Here is a 20,484-nt window from a genome sequence, read left to right as displayed (position 1 = left end):
TGGGAATCAGAAAAACAGAAATTCCAGAGACACTGAGGAGTTTGATCTACAACTTTAGACTGATGTAAAAATACAATACACAGACATTAAGCAGAAAAATCATAAACTTATGTTTCTATAGTTGTAAGAAAAAATATAACTTAAGTGAGAAACTGTATTGATAAGATGGTGAAGGGTTTATAATGTAGGGGTGTGGCTGTATAGACAATTACAGTAATTGTAATTAGAATTAAGTAATCTAAGAGTTTAGAAATTATAATAGAAGTATACGTCTACAAAAGTAACAAAAATCCATTGAATAAAAATATCCACAATGCAGTAAAAATAAGTAAAGGTAATAAGTTAAAAAACCAAAATACACCTTGTAACAACTGTTTATTGAACTAGAAAGTTATATATTACCTTGTAACAAAAAAAACTTATAACTACTTTAAATTACAACCAACTACTCTAAAATCTCAAACCTCTATGGCTACAATAATAATAGGAAGGGACATAAATCCCATCCATCCCCACCCCTGCCATGGGGACACCTTCCACTGTCCCAGGCTGCTCCAAGCCCTGCCCAACCCAGCCTTGGACATTCCAGGGAATGGGAATGCCCAACTTCCCTGGGCTGGCAGACAGAGAGGCACAGAGAGAACTCACCCACCTGAAATCAGGAAGACTGGTGGGTGTAATCCTTTAGGATTTGGTGGTTCTGGGAATTTTGGGAAGAATTAGAGAAGTGCTGTTTCTTCAAGTCTTTGTGGTTTTTGCCCGTTTTGTTGTGGTGAAGCCTCTTCTTCCTGCAATAAAATACATGTTGTGCTAAAGGGAGACTTGCAGAAAGGGAAATTGTTCTTAAATTCCCTCTGGAAGGATCCCTGACTTCACTGCCCATGCACACAGAACCAGGAGAGCTCCCCAAAGTCCAGCTCAGGCTGTACCTTCCCTGCTTTACACTTGTAGAGAATTTAGGGCTCTAAAAACACAGCCCACACAGCTGGAGAATGGAGAAAAAGGACTTCAAAATGAGATATTCTTGAGAGGATCCACCACAGAATTTCAGAGAACTAAAATAGCAAAAAGACGCCCAGTTTTGTTTATTTATACACACATCTCTTTTTATATATGCTCACACACATGGACATTTCTATAAATTAATATAAAAACCCCCAAAGTAGTTTAGAACCATTGAAAGTAGGTTACAGACTTGTAGGCTTTTTTTTTTTCCCTCAAATACCTTGTAGATTTTCCCCCTGAACCAAGCAGAATTCTGTGACTTGAACAACTGATGGCAAATCACGACCTCGGTCTAAGCTCGACCTTGTATTTAATTTTATTCCTATAAGCAGCATAAAAAGTGGGTGAAAATACACATTATATACATGATTATGCTTGGAGTAACCACAGGGCTCGCAGGATTTTCAGGTTTCCCTAATTCAGACTCAAGCCAGAAGGTCTGGCCTAAATCAGGGCTCTGCTGTCTGCCCAGCACAAAGCCTGGAAACTCTGATTTTTTCTCCATTTTCCTGGAGTTTTAGGGAATTCCTGAGGTGGAGTCCCTCACTCTGTCAGAGGGCACAACTCATCCCTGTGCTCCTGCTCCCTGAGTCCCTCCTGGATCAGCCCAGGATTTGTGTATTTCTGCTGGATTAGTCTTAACCCAGATCCTTCCCTAATCCCTGTGGCTGCAGGAATGCTTGGGCTGGAGCAGCAAGGAGTGGCACATGGACACAAGGAGAAACTCCAAGTGGAAAGAGCAGCAGGCACTTGGAGAAATCCAGGATGTTTGCTCTTTTTATTTCTGAAAATCCCTTTTGTGTTCATGGGAACATCTCAGCGCTTTTGTGGTTTAAATAAAAATAATGTTTATTTATTTATAGCTTCCTAATTCTAAATTTTAACTGTTGCAATGCCAAAGAGCAAGGGAAATGTGTAAAAAATCTGAATACCTGACTACTGTTGGCAACAATAATCTTGTTTCCACACTGATTAGAATTCCCATCTATTATCTGAGTATTTGCTCGACACGGCGTCTGGAGAAAATGAAATTAAAGCAGAACAGATGGCAGAAGGAGAAGAAGAAGCAGCTATCCCACCTTCCAAGGCTACCTTTGCAGGAACATATGGCCTTTCCTGAGCTTGTGTACCACAACAAGTTGGTCAGATGAACAGAACTTCAAAAATGAACTGTAACTGCCTAACAACACCATGGACCACGTGAACAACACGAGAGCTCAAAGAAATACCAAAAACCAGGCAGGGCTTCCTGAGAAGTTAATTCAGAAATCAGCTGGAAGGCCAACAAACTATCACATTTCTTTAAATTACGTGATACATTGTTATAAATACACCGTACTGCTCTATTTCCTTTATGTATGTGAGAGATACATAAGGCTAACCTGCTGACATGTTTACTTGCCAAATGTGATATAGAGATGTAAGGAACGTTTTTGAAAGGTTTGGAAATGCTGTCATTTGAGTGGATGTTGCTTTGAGCACACAAGATGTGAGAAGGGATATTATCTGTCTTTTTGTGTCTCCAGATATGGGAAAACAAAAAACAAAAAAAAAAAAAAAAAGGAGTTTTAATTTGCAAGAGGAAAAAATCAGGTATCAGTTTAGTCAATATTTCAATCCTATAAATCTTGACTAGATGATACCTCTCTCTGCAGTTTGGACATTCTCCACATCTTGATGAAGTTCATACTCAAGATTTACACCTGTAAAGGCTGGAGAATAAAGGTCTCCCCAACAATCACACGTCCCAATTCAGTTTGGTTTTCTCAAAACAACTTAGAATTAAATTTGATGAATTATTTGCAAATTATTTTCATTCATCTGTAACACAGCACTTTGAAAACTTGTTTCCCTCAGCCCCTTTGCATACCTGGTGTACAAGCACTGCTGTTTTCTGGCTCACAATGGAAATGTAATCAACTTTTCTCCTTCACTGATCTTTAATTTAATATAGAGATAACTCAGAAACTGATGAGAGCTGAGAAGATTAAACAAAGAATTTGAGGTCTGTATAATGCCAATTTGTCTTTCCTCCTATTTCTCCTATGTTGCTAAAAGTACAAAAGAATGAGTTAATAAAAAATCAGTTGTTGCTACTCATAGTTATAAATAATTGATTTTTTTTTAATCCCAGAATGTCTGGGTTGGAAGGGGCCTGAAATCCCATCCAGCTCCATCCCCTTCCCCAGGGCCACCTTCCATGGGCCAGGGTGCTCAGCTTCTCTATTCAAGTGTCTCTACCTCAGCCTTCTCATAGGAAATATAAATATCCCCCCAAAAGTGAAGACATTTGGTAGATGTCTTCCATTCAACCCAAACAGGTGAAACAATTGTCACATTTGCCCCCCAGCCCAGTGTCCACTCTTTCCTCCTGCCCCTGCTGCTGCTCCTGTGCTGACACCTTGTGAAGGCTGCCCTGGAGCAGGGGCTGGCCAGAATTCCAGAAAAAAGCAGGGACTGATTCAAGGATCTCCTCCATGGATGCACCTTGGGCAGCACCAGAGCCCAGCCAGGGCTGCCCCCAAGATGAACCCAAATGGTCCCAAAATGCACGAGCGCTCCCGGGGTCTCTCCCTGGGATCAGCTCTGCTCCATGTGCACATTGCAGTTCAGTGTCCAATTCCAGCTCAGCCCCTGCACTCCCATCCTGCTTGTTTTTCTCTCTGCAGCCCACGGGGTTTGTGCTCCTGGGCTGAGATTTGGATCATTTGTCCTTGGTGCCCAGCTGGAGCAGGAATTGTTTTGTGTCCCTGCTCTGTGCAGAGAGCTCAGCAAGCCTTAATGTGAAGCTCAGAACTGCACACTGAAGCAGCACAGAGTCTGAAACACAGAAAAGCTGAACCTGAGGCATCAGGGGAACACTTCCTCTACAGGCAAAATTTAACTCAATCCAGAATATCTTCATTTCCATCTCCTGACTCAGATTATTTAATATAAATACATTTGTGTTGACCCCAAAATCAGAATTTGATTTGTTTTTCCATTTCTCCACAAGTTACACAACTCCAGCAAGACCTGGAGAAACACACCCACAACATGAGAAGAAAAGGATACCTGGACTTCCAGAGGAATCTCTTTTCCCAAAGCCCCAAACTCATTAGGAGAGAAGAAATTTCATGCAACAAGCACACCAACAGTTTATATTTTTGCCTCATGACACTTTATCATCACGTAATAAAGTGTCTTCTTTTAGTCATGACATTGTGCCATTGTTTAAAATTAAATCCTCCCCAAAGAAAATAACATAAACTTCTCTAAACTCTGTTACTTTTTACTTCAGAATTCTTGGCACAAATCTCCCTAACTGGCAAATCTTGATTATTTTAAACTCTCTCGCAGGGCAGATGCTGCCATGGAGCAGAGAAGAGACTCTGCTCTGGATTCAGGCTCCAGCTGAAATTATCCTGAAGCTGGAAAGGCTGAGAAAATGCACAATGAACTTCCACAGAGAAGGAATTCCATCCCAGTTCCATCCCTGCCTGCTCTGTCGTTGTCACTCCACTCCCTCAACGCAGTTCTTCCAAAGTGCTGCTGCTAATTAGCACAACTAATTGTCCCATGCATTGATAAAAGTATCAGGAAGGTATCTGAATCATCCCCAGGCCCAGGGCTCCTAAAGCAGGATTCAGTGTCTGGAATTCTGATTCTATTCTGGCTCAGGTTAATGGATGGTTCCCCAGTGAGTTTAATATGATTCACATTGGATCACCCCTGAGTCTATATTTATATGAAAATGCCCTACTATTTCAATCTGTTTGATCATTTAAAAAATATCTGTCTTATTTATTCAGAAATGGAGCTTAAAATTCTATAAAAATTTAGCCCAGGATTGAAAGAGTTTTCAGAAAGCTTTGAGAGATTTTATAAAGTCTGGTTTTAAGGTATGGAACTAAATCATCAAATATTCCTCTGATTTTTAGAGTATCACAACAGCACTAAGGCCAAAGAGAAATATTGAATATTATTAATGACAAATGTTCCAAATGTCAGTGGGCAAAAAGCGCAGTAAAAATAAGGATTTAAAGATGTCAAGGTGCTCGACAGGAAATCAACAACAGGAATAACTAAATTCCAGATTTTTAAAGTTAAATTGAAAGACTTTCACATCAGCAGAGCACACAGAGGAAAAGAATCTGAGAACAAGATTTTCAGTAGCAGTAAACAGACAACTTGGTTAAAGCTAAATTTGCTTTTTATTTCATGATTTTATATGAAGTTTTCTCTATGACCAAAAAATTCCCCTTTCAAGCGAAAGGAACTTGTAATATACAAGAAGTTGAACAATTTTAATTGTTTTGCTTAAGTTAGCTTAAGAATTAAATAATATTAATTTAATAATTAAAATAATATTAATTTAATAATCCAAATAACAATAATTTAATAATTAAACATAAGTGCAATAACATTACAGCCTTACCATTTTGTATGGCTCTAAGAACAGTGAACTGCAAAATGTCAATTTAATGACTGAATTTTTCCTCCTTCACAGAAACCACAATTAAAGTGTCCCAGTTCCTTCATTCTCAGCCTGTTTTTTACACTTTCTGGCTTCAGGCTTAATAAAAAATGAAGTTTCTGACCCCTGAAGCTTTTGTTTCCTCTCCTGCACCTGCAAACTTGCCTAATTCAAAGGCCTGGCAGGAAGGAGTTAAGGGGAGCTTCCAGATGAGAGACTCCATCTCCCAAGGCGAGTCTGAGACAGGGAGAAAAACTTGAAATTCCTCCAGAATTGATGTTTAGGGGTTTTTTCCTTTTTATTAGGGTTGGGATTATATGTGTAAGATTGTATTTTTTGTGTAGATTTAGATGTTTATATTTTTTTTAATATTATAGTTTTATAAACTCTGAGTTCTATAGTATTTTATGTTAATAAATTAAAATATGGAGTTGTATTTTTATAAGGTTTTTTAAGGATAAATTGTTTAATTAAGAAATGATACTTAAATTATTTTTATTTTTAACTTAATAATTATTTGTGGTTTGTAATGTGGACTTTATTATTTAATTATATAATACTACTTTAACTTATGAAGAAGGTGAAAAAGAAGGATTAGCTTTTTAGAACTTTTATTTTATATCTATTACTATATATTACTATATATAGTAATATATACAGTACTATATATTATATATATATTACTACACTTTGAAACTTTAAATTTTCCAACTTTAAATTTTAAGTTTTCTACTATGTGATATTACATATTTCTATTTAAACGACATACTGATAATTTTAGTTTTACTACTTAATTTTGGAAGATCTTTCTGTGGCTTTAGTTTTAATGTCGTGTTTTCTTGGGGGTTAGTGTCTGTTAACACACAAAGTCTGAAACTCTCAGAGACCAGGGTTCCAACACAGAATTACATCAGGTTGGAGCTGATGGACAATGAGATCCTGTGGCAACAGCCATGTGGGAGGTGAGAAGATTCCCCTGAGCTGAGGATCCTGCAGCTCCCTGCTGATGCCTGGAGAAGGCTGACCCAGAGCAGAGTTCCAGAATAAAGCAGGGATTGATTCAAGGATCTCCTCCATGGATGCACCTTGGGCAGCACAAGAGCCCAGCCAGGGCTGCACCCAGGATGAACCCAAATGGTCCCAAAATGCACGAGCGCTCCCGGGGTCTCTCCCTGGGATCAGCTCTGCTCCATGTGCACATTGCAGTTCAGTGTCCAATTCCAGCTCAGCCCCTGCACTCCCATCCTGCTTGTTTTTCTCTCTGCAGCCCACGGGGTTTGTGCTCCTGGGCTGAGATTTGGATCATTTGTCCTTGGTGCCCAGCTGGAGCAGGAATTGTTTTGTGTCCCTGCTCTGTGCAGAGACCTTAACATCCCCTAATGTGAGCCTAGACTTGGACACTAAAGCAGCACAGAGTCTGAAACATAGAAAAGCTAGAACTTAAGGCATCACTGCAAAGCTGAGTTCAGCCTGGCAACTCTGAGGGAACTCTTCCCAAATTCTGAGCAGCATCCTTGGTGTGATGTGTAACAAGCTGGACAGGTTGGATGTGATCTGCCAGGACCTTGAGGAGCAGGAATGCCAGGTATGGCACTGGGAATGTCACCCAAGTATTGGGATCTGTATTCCACACCAGGAAACAGAAATACAACATCTGGACATGGCTTCACGCAGAAACTTCTTCCTTACCTTATGACCCTTGTGAGCTGCTGTTCCTCCAACCAGCCTCTCCTGTATTTCAGTATCTTTGGGCTCTATTTTTTGAGCAGATCCAAACTGAGCCCAATTTAAAGGATCTGAATGGTCCCATCACGTTCAAAAATTTCGGGGCTGAAATAATTCCATACACAAAGAACCTGGTGGGATTTTAAAAGCACCTTTCAAGGGATGGCAGCGCTGTGCCAGGGGAGAAAACTTCAATCTGCTTTGCTGGAATGTGTGAATGTGCAAAAGTGGCAACCAAACCTAAACAAAACTAGGACCTAAAACAACCTCAAACTGGAATTCTACTTTTGCCCCCTCTTTGGATGAACATGATCAGCAAGTGTGAGGAACAGGACCTTCATTTGAACAACCAAAGTCTTAGAGAATGCCAGCAAAACATGGTTTTCAGCCTAAAGACAAAATTAAGCCATTCTGTAAATGGCACCAGTGCACAGAAAATGCCTACTTTAGCTCCTGCTCAGTTGCAGAGAACAGATGGAAACATTTTGTTTGGTCAAGAATTATTCCTTGATAATTTAGTATTTCTCCCTAATATCAAGATAGCCTGAAAACCAGTAAGAGCATCTTTAATTTTCCATGAAGTGAGATCTGTGCACATGTTGTGGCTTTTTTTAACATCATTAGTGATCAGGTTTTACATCAGTTGAGTTTCCTGCTCTGTGGCACCATCCAAAGCTTTTAGCAGCCTCATAATATATAATACATAATATATAACATAAAAATATGTAATATAAAATATAAAATATAATAGAGACTATATTATAGATAAATAATGATTATCACTATGATATTACTATTATTATTATTATTATTATTATTATTATTATTATTATTATTATTATTATTATTATTATTATTATTATTATTATTATTATTATTATTATTATTATTATTATTATTATTATTATTATTATTATTATTATTATTATTATTATTATTGTTATTACTTATACTACTACAATTTTTTTTTCTTTATATTTTCCCTTAGCAGCTTCAAATAACAGTGCCCAGGTCTTTCCACAACTCAGGTCCTTGCAGGTAACAGTTAACTGGTACTAAGTAGAAGGACTGAATTGGTAAATCTCAAGTAAGGTTACAAAGAGTCAACACAAGCCAGATACAGGCTCCTGAATTATTTATTTTCTGAACTATAAACATGTCCTCTGCTAAACCACCAGAATTAAGAATCTGCTGGTGCAGGCAGATGCTCATTTTGCATATTAGGGCTTCACTACAAAGTGGTGTAAACTTACTCTAGGTAAGAATTTACCCTAAAACACACATGAAAATGTCTTAGATGGACACACCAAATAATCTGGCTTTTAGGGCTGCAGTTCAGCCCAACTGAGCACATGATGGGGAACAAAGGAGGTTAAAAAAATTTCTTCCTCAGCACCTTCAAGTATTTTAGGCAGCAGAGAAAAATTAGCAGCTTAAACCAAGGTTTTTCCCAAACAGACTTTTGTTTTGCTTGTCCAAAGAAACATTAAATACAGAAAATATGAATTCACCTGCAATGACACTGTACTCTCACATTCTCCAAATTATCATCAAGGGCTATTATTGTACCTATTTACCAAAATATTTTACATCAGTGGCTCTCCCCACTCGATGTAACCACATCATTTCGTGGCACAATTAATGTGACAGCACAAACATCCCTCCTGCTTTATTAATTGAATTAATTGTCTTGGTCCAAACCCCAAACCCACAACAAGCTCTAAATTTGTTGCAACCACACCATGAATGGCAGCTTGGGCTTTGTAAAAAAAGTCTCAAAGCCTGGCACAGGGTGCCCAGAGCAGCTGTGGCTGCCCCTGAGCTGGAATCCTGGTTCCTGCTGGGAATTTGAGACTTTCTGTGCTGCCAGGCACTGACCCCCAGGAGAACACTGCACTGACCTGAGGCCCTGGAGAAGCTTCCAAAATGGAATGACAGAACTGGGATTGTGGCTGTAGAGTTTGGAGAGGAGTGTGTGATATCACAGGGTGGGAAACTCAGAGTTTAAGGGTTTAGAATATAGTGATGTATATAGAACAAGATGATGGGGGTTTTAGGCCAGAAGCTAGTCCTTCTTCACCTTCTTCTTTCTAAACTTAGGTAGTATTGTGTAATTGGATAAAAAGTCCACATTACAAGACGTGAGTAGTTAGTTATAGAGTTAAAAGTAAAAATAATTGAGGTGTCATTTCTTAACTAAACAGTTTATCCTTAAAAGTCCTTCTAGAGAGAGAGACCTTGTTAGAGTGAAGTGCTGTAGAACTCACACTCTATGAGACTATAATATAAATAAGAACTAATAAACATCTGAGTCCAAACAAAAAATATCATCTCACAATTTAATCCCAACCTTAACAAAAAAGAAACAAAAGAAACAACATTAGTGATGTGAGGGTTCCCTGGATCCCTGGAAGTGCCCAAGTCCAGGCTGGAAGGGGCTTGGAGCAACCTGAGACAGTGAAAGGTGTCCATGACAGAATTGGGATGGATTAGGATGAGCTTTAAGGTTCTCCCAACCCAAACCATCCCGGCATTCCAGGAATTTCTATACAATTCTGTACAATTTCTGCACCTCTGGATAAATTCTGCCAGTAAGTTTGTTAAAAATCCATTTTTGTAGCTCATTTTCCAGCTGCTTTCTGAATACAGAAGACATTAAACCAATGAAGAGGAGCAGAATCTTGTTTTAACATTTACCTTCAAATTCTTGCGAGATCAGCAACAGGAGATGATTTGGGAAGGGCCATGGATGTAGCCAGGGGTGTGGAGTCATCCTGAGGAACAGATCCAACACACCTGCAGAGTAATGATTTTTTCTGCCCAAAATCATTGCACACACAGGCAGGGACTTGAGAGATGATTTTGGAGAAGCTGAGCCAAACTGCAAAGTCTCTTCACACAGAATTGAAAATTGTTTTTAAAATTTCCCACTCTTCAAGAGTAACACTCAAAAAAGAAAAACTTAATCCATGAAGCTTTTTGGAACTACTGCAAGATAATTTAACACGTTGTGCTGCTCTGAAGTTAAGGTCACACATTCTGCCATCATCTTGTGCATGAATTTTGATTTCCCTCAGCATTATGGTATTTGTCATTCATGGAATCATCTCAGGTTAAGGCAAACGGTGACATGTTGCATCAGGTTGTATTTTATTAACTGCAATCGAGGATTTCAGGTATTTTGTACTGTTGCAGAAGCAGCATGTGTACATTTACATGCAGTGACTGTTGTATCCAAGGAAAAGCCACTCAGTGATTTACAGCCACAGCACTCAAGCACAATTATCAGCTTTGAAACCCATCAATTTGGTTTTTTTTCCCCCTTTCTTTCTTGCTTTTAGTTGGCACTAGCACAAGGAGTTCTGGCATAGACTGTTTTCAGTTTGCACACATTTCAAACCAGCGCTGATTTCCTGGGACAGAGGATTTAGAATTGCCACGTTCCCTTTAACTGAGCAGCATTTCCAACAGTAAAAGATTTCTTGTGTTTTTAACTGTTGGGCTTCCAGCACTCAAAGCAAGGCTCATTTTCTCTTTCATTAAAAGTGACTTTTTTTTCTCAAACCACTGAAAAGTCTAACAAGGCAAACGAGTCTTCTTTCCTCTCCTTAAATTTAATAAAATGTCAGGACTTAACTCTAGGCTTAGGTTTTGTTCTTTGGAAGGGACAAAAAGGAACAAGCATCCCATTTATTTTTGGTAGCTTTTGGTGTAACCTCAACACAATTTAACATATTCTTCTATTTTTTAGGCAAAAAGCCATATTGCTGCTCAGGTGCATTCCAGGAGATGCCAGAGAGCTTTCTGGAATGTTAGCTGTGAAGTTATCAGCTACTAAACTTCTTTCTGGAAGTGTTTTCTGGAACACTGTAAATCTTGGTGGTTTTAACCACCTAATGAGTTTCCTCAGTGATTCCCTCAGGGATGACTCCTCCTGGAAAATCACCTGTTGGGAGCCTTGCACCTTCCCTGGGAGGGTGGGGAGGGGCTGGGCTGGAATTCCCAGAGCAGCTGCGGCTGCCCTTGGATCTCTGGAGGTGCCCAAGGCCAGGCTGGATGGGTTTGGAGCAGCCTGGGATAGTGGGAGGTATCCCTGCCCGTGGATTGGGATGATTTAATGTCCCTTCCAACCTATTCTGTGATCCTGTGACAATCTGGGATGTGAAACTTTGGGAATTCACCTTGCCAGAGGCCATGGTGAACGAACACGTTGGTGTCCTGCTCCCAAATATCCACACAGAACTTCCCACTGAAGGGAAACCTCCTGGGGAGCCACCAGGCACCAGCACAGCTCAGGGTGACCCCAAGGGAGTGGAGGGACAGGAGGAAAGCTCTGCTCCCACCTCCCAAACGCCTGAAGCTGTTTTGGGACAGGTTCTGGTGAACCACTGAAACAACAAGAGCTGAAGAGACAATTTGGCTCCTGCAAAGCCAAAGGCCTTCAGCCCTGTGCCCCTGCCAGAATCCACCCAGAGGTACCGTATGTGACACCTACTGAAAGCTGCTACAAAATTAAATCACCCTAATTAAGCAGCCAGCAGGCCCTCCCACTCTTCATTAGGCGTTTAGGAAAGGTCAAAAGGAAAAATCATCCAGGCCCTGGAGATGACCAACCTTTGCATCTGAAACCACACCAAGACCAGGCCTTTGAGTGAAAAGGAGATAAAAATCCAAGTTTTTCTAATGTTCAAAGGGCGCCTTGAAGGTGTCACAGGTTTTCAGTTATTTTAGTGCATTTTCTTTAGAAGCACAGATGAGAGTTTTGGTTTATTGTATTATTTACTTTCCAGTCTTGAAAGCATCAGCTCAGCATTCCGAGCTTTTAGAAATAGTCTGTTGTCTTCTACTGTCAGGCCTTGAGCTGCTGTGGACAAGGACAAACTCCAGATCCATTTGGACAAATCCAGATGTGCCACAGGTTGTCCCACCACTCACTTTTGTTGGCCAAACCCTGAATTTAGTAACTTATTAAACTTAAATCATCAAGTTGCAGATATTACATCAAGATCCACTGATAGAAGAATTCATGCTTATTTTCTATAGACCTTCACTAGAAAACCTCATCAGAAATACCTTCAATACTTCTCCAAAATCTTTATTTTTTACCTTTTTTTTTTGAGTTACAGAATCAAGGAAATGAACAACTGGGATGGCTTCAGCACTGACAGTGTTTCTAGAGGAGTTCAAGGACAGGCAAGAAGAAATTTAACTGGTTTGGAATCTCTGTCCTAGAGCTCATCCTGCAAAACCTGATGCAGAATTACCTAAATGTCTGAAAAGCACTGAAATTCAGGAATGGAACACTGAAATTCAGGAATGGAACACTGAAATTCAGGAATGGAGCAATGAAATTCAGGAATGGAGCAATGAAATTCAGGAATGGAGCAATGAAATTCAGGAATGGAACACTGAAATTCAGGAATGGAACACTGAAATTCAGGAATGGAGCAATGAAATTCAGGAATGGAGCAATGAAATTCAGGAATGGAGCAATGAAATTCAGGAATGGAGCACTGACATTCAGGAATAGAGCAATGAAATTCAGTAATGGAGCAATGAAATTCAGGAATGGAACACTGAAATTCAGGAATGGAGCAGTGAAATTCAGGAATGACAGAGCTGTGTTTGTGATTCTGTCATTTGGGCATGTAAGTGAAATTCTTTTTCAGCTCTGCCATCAAGAGTCAGGACTCCAGGATTCAGCAATTCCAGCTGGACAATCCTTAATCTGATCTTAAAATCCTCAATCTGATCTTAAAATCACATTTTTATCATCACTAAATCACATTTAGTTCACTGCTAGAACACACAGTTCAATCCTAGATTCATATTTTATAAATTCCTGTTTCCACCTAAACAAATAATTTACCACTGTGTCAGTCCAGCAGATCTTTTGTATGTTGTGGTTTGGGCTTTTCTTCCTCCCTTTTGAAAACTGTTTTTAAAATTTCCCACTCTTGGAGAGTAACACTCTGAAAAACTTAATCCATGAAGCTTTTTGGAACTACAGCAAGAATATTTCCCATTATTGTAAATATTCCATGAACTTGAATCTAAGCTAGAATTTACTGCAAGGAGCACAGCCCTGCTATTCCAACAAGAACTAAGAGTGCAATCCTTCCAAGCTCTTCTTGCTCCCCTTCCCTTCATCCCACTTTTCAAGTTCACTTCCCAGGCTGAGGGGCTAAACTGCTTTCAGCTTCTTACATCCTTGTGGATTTAGGGATTGATCACAGAGGAGGAAGCCAGACCCTTCTTTCCTTCCAGCCAGCAATGTAATCCCCCTGACCTGAACCCAAAAATCACTTATGGTTTTAGCTTAGAATTTAGAAATTCCTCCAGAATTTCTCCAGAGTGGGAGAGGATGGACCATGCTGGAATTGTGTCACTCCACACCTGGAGTGCAGGCTCTGAACACACAGCAGTGCCATCTGATCTCCCTCACAATTTGGTGTGCAACTATTTATTTGGGACAGCACAAGTCTTACCTTAAGTAATGTTTCAGCCTCTGAAAAAATCTCTGTTTAAAACCTACCACGTGGTGTGTGTATCAGTAATTTAGGGGATAAAAACCAAGGCACATCAGGAGTGCAGCTACAAACGTAGCACTTTATAAATCAAATTTATGCCACAGAGCCAGAGCAGGAGGACACTGGGCTGGGCTCCTCAGCTCCCTGGCTGGGAGATCATTTCCACACAAATGCCTTGCACAAACTTTTCCCAACTGGCATGGTTTTTCCTTTCTGCAAGAAGTGCAAGAGAAGGTTGAAGCACAAACACAGCTGAGGGAGGGGCACAAGGAATAATGAACTGCAACAACAAGAAGCAAAAATACTGTTAGGCAGGGTTTAATATGTATAAAACACAGAAAATAGCTCAGTCCAGATCACAGAATGGTTAGTTGGAAAAGAATTCTAAGATCATCCAGCTGAGAGGCAGAAGAGGAGGAATTTTATATAAAAGCATTTTGTTGCTATTATGGGTAATTAATATGGAACCAGTTTTCTGGGTGCTGTGCTGAGCTCACTGTCAGTCCCAGGCTCTGAAACAAGATCAGGGAGCTGTGAGCAGGATCTGTGAAAGGTGATAGCCTGGGAGCTGCAGGAGGGCTGGGAACAGTCACTGGGCTGGCTTCTGGCTCCTGAAATTCACACAGTCCCACAGGGGATGGGCTTGGAAGCTCATCCAGTGCCACCCCTGCCACGGCAGGGACACATCCCACTGTCCCAGGCTACTCCAGCCTGGCCTTGGGCACTGCCAGGGATCCAGGGGCAGCCACAGCTGCTCTGGGAATTCCAGCCCAGCCAGGAATTCCCAATTCCCAGTCTCCCATCCATCCCTGTCTCTGGCAGTGGGAGCCATTCCCTCGGTCCTGTCCCTCCATCCCTTGCCGCCAGTCCCTCTCCAGCTCTCCTGGAGCCCTTTTAGGAACTAAAAAGTCACCCTAGAGCTCTTCCTTATTCTCCCTTGATGCCTAGTAAAGCAAAAGGACCCATCTGGGGCAGGAAATCCAATCCAGCAGGGAGCAGATCCAGATATGTCAGACACAACCACACAAGCCATGCCCAGTGAGGGCCCCACTCCCATCTTCACTCAGGACAGGTTTCCCAAGAAGTATTCCTGGTTTGAAGGATTTTTTCATGGATGATCCACACTCCCCTCTTCACAAAATACTCGAATATTGATGCCTCAGGTTCAGCTTTTCTGTGTTTCAGACTCTGTGCTGCTTCAGTGTGCAGTTCTGAGCTTCACATTAAGGCTTGCTGAGCTCTCTGCACAGAGCAGGGACACAAAACAATTCCTGCTCCAGCTGGGCACCAAGGACAAATGATCCAAATCTCAGCCCAGGAGCACAAACCCCGTGGGCTGCAGAGAGAAAAACAAGCAGGATGGGAGTGCAGGGGCTGAGCTGGAATTGGACACTGAACTGCAATGTGCACATGGAGCAGAGCTGATCCCAGGGAGAGACCCCGGGAGCGCTCGTGCATTTTGGGACCATTTGGGTTCATCCTGGCTGCAGCCCTGGCTGGGCTCTTGTGCTGCCCAAGGTGCATCCGTGGAGGAGATCCTTGAATCAATCCCTGCTTTATTCTGGAACTCTGTCCAGCCTCTGCTCCAGGGCAGCCTCAAGGCATCACTATAACTTTGGGCATTAAACCTGGGCTCCCAGAGTGTGTTTTTGCAGAGATCAGGTTTGTGATTCCCATCTCCTGCTCTGGTCTCATCAGCCTGTCCTTATCCCTGTCCCTGCAGCTGCAGCCAGGCTGGTCCTTCCTAATTATAAACCATCTTTAAGTGGAATTTTAGCTCCACATTCCTGCAGCCCAAATCAAAACTATTCTTGAAGAATGTGTAATTTTGTATTTTAAATATGTATAGATGGGACCATCATGATAATCTGAGGGCACTGGCCCTCCTGCAGAAACATCTGTGTCAAAGCAGGGACTTGTCCCCTCTGTGGTCTATTTTTAAAACCTTGAAATGTCTTTTAGATTTTAGATCATCAAGGAAATGCAATTTAAGACGAATCAGAAAAAAAAAGTTTTACGTATGGATTAGTTCATAATTACAATTTCCACTGAAAAGGCATTAGAAAAAAATCTTTTAAGTACTAAGAAAGAAAAAAAACAACTGAATTATGGAAAAACATTTGGTGGGAACCCCCAGATTTTATACCCTTGTGCTCAGGAGGGTGCCTGGCTCACCTTTAAACCCTCCCAATCCTTTCCAAGAGGAGACTTTGTAAAAGAGCTGGTTTTACGGGATTGCAGGGCTGCAGAACAGGGCCACCCACATGATTTCCTGACATGGAAAAATCAGCCAAATATTGATAATATGGCTTTACTGGTTTTAAGTAGCCTGATCAATAGTTTTTAACCACCTGAATCAGGGATTTGCTAACTTGCTTCACTGGAAGATAAAAGTTTAGTAGTTTCCAGTGAGTTTTGAAGTGCCCTTCACAGGAACAAAGCTCTTTCTCTCCCATCACCAGCTCCCAAGAACTGTTTTCCAAGGATCACAATCAACTGAGTAATAAATATTAACCCGATCAAGGCATGTGGCTATCATTCTGATACAACACTCAGAGGCATTTTACTCAGCTTTCTGCACTTCCAGTGGTATTATAAGGCAGAATGGTGTAAAGAACCCCAGCTGAAGGCTGTGTGTGATGGGGATACATTGAATTCTATACTCTGAGAATACAATATCAACTGAAAGCTGCTCCATGAGAACTTCATGGAACACAAAGAGGATCCTCCAGTCGGAACACCCACGTGTCAGACTATTCCTGAGTGCCATTGTGCCTCCTGTCACCTGCTCATTTGCCTGCAGGATCTGTCCTCTGCAAATGTCACTTGCTGCCACTCAAATGCTGAAATTGTGCTGCAGATAAAAAGAAAACTTAAGGAAAAAGATTATATATATATATAGAGGCCTGAATCAACATAAATGTCTGCACTGGCAAAGGTATAAAACTTCCAAATAAGAATTAGCAGCATAAAAAAATGGTGTTGGAATTATCTTGGGCAGGTTAAATATACATTATAATACCTATAATATTTATGATTTTCCTCTGTTGCCTTTTATTGAAGAGGCACCTGTAGCTAGGTTTTGCTGTTCCCTCGTTGGGACAGGAATGAACCAACAATTCACTCCTGGAGCTGCTTCCTGATGAATTCTTTATTATCAAATCACACAGAGATTCACCAGTGGACTCCCATTTATGTGGTACAGAAACAAAAGCATTTTGTTTTCTAACACCTAAACAAGAAGCACCTCAAACAGATTCCTGCTGCCATGGAAAATTCCCTGGGATCTGTGTCCTGAACAGCTTTAGTTCCTGGATTAAAGACTGATCAAAAAAGAGGAGATATTTTAACTTTTGATGAATTTTTCAACAGAAACTTGACTTCATCTTCCCTTTCCCTAAATTCAGCTGTTTTGCCCCCACTCCCAGAATGGAACCAATAAAGTGAGGGTGGGATTGGGTTGGGTTAATGGTCGGACTCTGGGACCTTAAAGGTCTTTTCCAACCCAAATGCTTCCCTGATTCTGAGATGAAACCTCCAAGAAATGGGATGAATCCTTTGAAGTGATCCAAACTTAGTTTGGGAGGCTGAGCCAAAGCCAGCTGTGGCAATTCCTGCCCCACCTTGGTGAGAATCTTCCCCTCTCAGGAACATTTTTCAGCAATGTGGTAAAAAATAAAAATAACCCTTTTTGTGTGCAGCTCTGGAGGATCACCACAGGTTTGGAGAGAAGAGAGACTCTTTTCTTCAGAAACTGGCTGTGTTTGATTTTAAAAGCATCCCTGGTTTTAATTTGCAAGCATTTCCCTGGGCTGGGATCCTTCTAGGAAAAGGCCAGTTGAGAATCTCAAAAATGATGATGCCTTCCTAAAGCATTTCAATACATTTTTCACCATGATTGTGGCCCTCCATGGATGTGAACTGATAGGGAGGGGAAAAGAAAATAAAATTGAAACACCAAATGAAAAAAAGAATCCCTTCACAATCTTTCAGGCCACCTTCATGTAAAAAGGATCAACTTTTTTAGGTTTTCATTAACAGCTACAATTTAAATTTGCTGCCCTTGAGCTTCCTTTTTTTTTTTTTCTTTTTTCAGAAGGAATTATTAAAACAAAAATCAATGATCTGAGTTTGGTTTGTTGGTTCAACAGAAAAGAATAATTTGGTTTACCTTAAGTACTACACTATACATTCTTCTTTTAAATATAATTTATAATTAATAAATAATGACAGGAGCTCTTATCTATTATTTTAAATCAGTAGCCCTCTCAGCAAAAAGATGTGGCTTTTACTTCACAGAAATTTCTTGTGATATTTCAGGAAAACCGAAGGATGGAGAGATGCAACATTTTCTAATACCACAGACTGAAATAATCCAAAGCCTCAACATTTTCTGGAGATATCCCAAGAACCTCAAAACTTTCTGGAGGTATCCAGGTTCCTGGGGTTGTAGGAAGCCAATCTTTAGCTTTGCTAAGAAAAATTAACTATTAAAAAAAATTAACTGTAACAATTTTGCTATTTTGTTATGAATTCTAAAGAGAGAGGCACTGCAGGACGAAAAAGTTTTGCATTACTTAAACATTTAACTTTGAAATTACAACCAAATCTCTGAGCTTGATTAATTTGGTTACAATAAAAGAAGTGTTGGGAACATTTCCTTTTGTTCAGGGTGCCTGCTGCTCCAATTTTTCAAAATGAAAAGCCTTTGTAGTTGGTTTTATTTACAATATATGTGCAAGGAAAAATCCAAAACGCCAGCCCATAATTCAGTTTCAGAAGGAGCAGCTGGAAGAGAAACGGGGATCATGGAAAACAAACTTCTTGCAAAAACTTGGCAGAAGTGGTACAAAAATTTCTGCTCAGGCAGAGAACAACTTCTCAAATCTATTACATTTCAAATGTACTTCGAAAATTTGGCTCTAAAATGCTCCTAAAAGTTGTGATATTAAAGAGCAACATTAGAAAAATGTCTTTTTTTAAACCCAAATCCTTAAAATAATTTCTGTAGGAAAAAAAAATTCAAATGAAGTAGGTTTCCTTTTATTAAATTTAAGAAGGTAGAATTCATTTATACCTCGCTTTAGAGAGAGCACCTTGGGATTTCACAAACCTCCAAGCCTTTCATATGGAAAGAAGAGAGAGCGAGACAGAAAATTGATTGTTCTCAGAAAAAACATCAGGGCTTCAGAAAAGGGAAGTGGGCTCCTGCTTTTAATGACAATTCAGGAAAAATAGGAGGAGGAGAAAAGTGCTGCCTCAGGATGGATAAGCCAAGCCCAAAGCTTGGGAAGGACAGGGTGGGAGCAGAGCCAAGGCTCTGTGTGCCACAGCTGCACGGGTGGAATTCTGCATTCTGGAATAGCTTGCTCAGGAATGGCCCAGAGACAACGAGCCTTGGAGCTGGGGATGGCACAGGGCACTGGATGTGTCTGTCACTTGGTGCACAGCACCAAATTCCTCCCAGTTCCACCTGGAATTTGCCAGGTTGAAAAAGATGGACAGATGCAAACCCCACTCATCCTTCCAGATGTGCTGTCCCAGGTTTCCCTGTTGTTAATGCTGGATTTGCCCACAACACAAGGAAAACCTGGAGCTGCTGAAGAGCCCAGAGGAGCCACGGAGCTGCTCCAGGGCTGGAGTCAGGCTGGGAGAGCTGGGAATGTTCCCCTGGAGAAGGGAAGGCTCCAGGCAGAGCTCAGAGCCCTTGGCAGGGCCTGAAGGGGCTCCAGGAGAGCTGGAGAGGGACTGGGGACAAGGCATGGAGGGACAGGAGCCAGGGAATGGCTCCCACTGCCAGAGGGCAGGGATGGATGGGAGATTGGGAACTGGGAATTCCTGGCTGGGCTGGAATTCCCAGAGCAGCTGGGGCTGCCCCTGGATCCCTGGCAGTGCCCAAGGCCAGGCTGGAACAACCTGGGATAGTGGAAAGTGTCCCTGCCATGGAACTGGATGAATTTCAGCGACGCTTCCAAGCCAAAACAGTGTGGGACTCTCCAAAACCTGTTGCTAAAAAGTGCAAGAAAGCACAAATTGTGAATCCCATCTGCAGGGAAAGGAACATGCTTCCTTCCATTTCTGAGGAAGGAAGGATTGACTAATAAAAGGCAGCGGATTGCTGGTTAAATGACATTTATTTAATGGAAGGGTTCTATAGAGGAAAATTGCAATGTTATCATATAATTAAAGATAATGCACGAGGTCTGAGTGGGTGAGGCAGGGTCAGGAAGGTTTGGGAGTATTGGACTACACAGGAATGTGGATTCCATCCAGAGAGCCCCTGCTTTTAAAAATAGATCAAATGGAACAGCAGCAGTGGCTGCAATACCTGCACAGCTGTGAGCACTTTAGTGGGGGGAAAAAAAGAGTACAAAATACAAGTTAAGATGCTGAGAATGAGAACTAAATGTTTTCTTGGAGTTCACTAGAGCATCCTGAGGTTTATCCACATGTACATATTAAAACTTTCAGGAAATAACCAGTACAACATGAACCTTACAGAGAAAAGTACTTTCCCTGCCCTAGTTTTTCACATAGAAAGAAAGGGTTTTTCAGAACCCAAACACAGACTTCGATTATTATTCCCCCAAAACATTTGGTTTTCCATTTCAGAACAAATGAAAACATGCAAAGGTCTATCCTGGAAGGGAAGAGTGACAACCAAACAAACCAACCCCTCAATAAGGCAGAGGCATAAATAACCTGTCTTGTCTTTTAAATGGAAAAATCCTCCTTCTGGGAGTCAAAAAAAAATCCCCAAACTAAGGG

At 40.9% G+C, this 20,484-nt stretch overlaps 1 protein-coding gene across 7 annotated transcripts in view; it reads right to left on the bottom strand.

Moving 5' to 3' along the window:
• The window catches only part of MBD5 (methyl-CpG binding domain protein 5), a 115,568-nt gene that overhangs the window by 49,526 nt on the left and 45,558 nt on the right, over positions 1 to 20,484 (bottom strand). For 5 of the 7 annotated variants that reach the window (XM_041403479.1, XM_041403488.1, XM_041403505.1 and 2 more), the window contains exon 3: positions 653 to 788. The exons of 1 other annotated variant lie outside the window; for it this stretch is intronic. The gene's annotated coding sequence lies outside the window, so the exon portion shown is untranslated. Of the gene's footprint in view, positions 1 to 652; positions 789 to 9,883; positions 9,961 to 20,484 lie in introns of all 7 variants that reach the window. One more of the 7 variants, XM_041403498.1, reaches the window with a different exon arrangement.

Source organism: Onychostruthus taczanowskii, unplaced genomic scaffold, assembly GCF_017590055.1.
Source record: "Onychostruthus taczanowskii isolate IOZ18803 unplaced genomic scaffold, ASM1759005v1 scaffold10, whole genome shotgun sequence".
Lineage (NCBI taxonomy): Eukaryota > Metazoa > Chordata > Aves > Passeriformes > Passeridae > Onychostruthus > Onychostruthus taczanowskii.
This window is presented reverse-complemented; position numbering and strand designations above follow the sequence as displayed.